The sequence below is a fragment of the Temnothorax curvispinosus genome, unplaced genomic scaffold (genome assembly GCF_003070985.1).
Source record: "Temnothorax curvispinosus isolate PA1 unplaced genomic scaffold, ASM307098v1 QBEX01016022.1, whole genome shotgun sequence".
In the NCBI taxonomy this organism is placed as follows: domain Eukaryota; kingdom Metazoa; phylum Arthropoda; class Insecta; order Hymenoptera; family Formicidae; genus Temnothorax; species Temnothorax curvispinosus.
Window position 1 is genome coordinate 3,445 of NW_020225802.1, and position 1,247 is coordinate 4,691.

Sequence of the window (1,247 nt, forward strand, 5' to 3'; positions counted from 1 at the left end):
CTAACGGTACGAGACTTTTTTCTTGTTCTAACGCATTTACTATTTTTGCTAGTGATTTATCGTTACGCGTTTCTTTATAAATCTCTTTCGCTGTTACTGGTAATGTTTCTAAATTTTTTATTAGAAATACATTTATGGGGTCGTAGTCCTCTATCCGCTTTTCTGCTCGTGGTACGCGCGAGAATCCATCCGCCGTACCGTGGTCACTTGACTTTCTATATTTAATCGAGAACGTAAATGCCTGTAAAAATATTGCATAGTGTTGCCGTCGCATCGCGCTATACGCTGGCAAACCTTTTTGCGGATTGAAAATTTATGTTAATGGCTTATGATCCGTTACCAACGTGAAATGACTACCATATAAAAACTGATGAAACTTTTTAATACCAAATATACGTGCATACGCTTCCTTATCGATTTGGGCGTACTTTTTTTGCGTGTCTGTAAGTGAGTTTGAGGCGCACTGTATCATTCGCTCGCTTCCATCCGGGTATACGTGTGATAATACAGCGCCCACTCCATACGGGTTAGCGTCAGTGGCCAAAACACGTGGCAATTTAGTATCAAAAGGAACTAATATTTCCTCTTTCTCAAATTCCGCTTTTGCTCGTTTAAACGCTACTTCATAATCCCTTGTCCATTTAAAATTAACGTTCTTTTTAAGTAAGTTATTCACGGGGCGTAGTAAATCACTCAGGTGTCTACGAAATCTCCCATAATACGTAATTAACCTAATAAATGCTCTTAGTTCTGTGATCGTGGTAGGTCTCGGCATTAACCGTATCGCTTCAAGTTAATTTTTTTCTTTAGAACGTCCATTTTTACCACGTTCGTACCCACAATACGTAATACTGTTTTTAAGAAATTCACATTTATCTTTATTAATGCATATCGTATGCTCCGCTAATCTTTTAAAAACTAGTTCTAACCGTTGCATATGTTCTTCTCGGTTCTTTCCCGAAATTCTTATATCATCCAAAAATACCGCGATTCCTGGAATTCCATTTAAAATCTCTTTTTGTGTTCGTTGCCAACGTGTTGACACTGACGCTACTCCGTACATCAATCGGTTACTTCGGTATAACCCTTTATGTGTATTCAATGTTAAAATCTCTCTATCCTGTTCGGTTAACGGTACGTGTAGATATGCCTGTTTTAAATCTATCTTAGAGAATACTCTTCTTTCAGCCATCGACACGAAAAGTTGGTCTGTTGTCGGTAAGGGGTGTTCATCCACACGTAGCCAT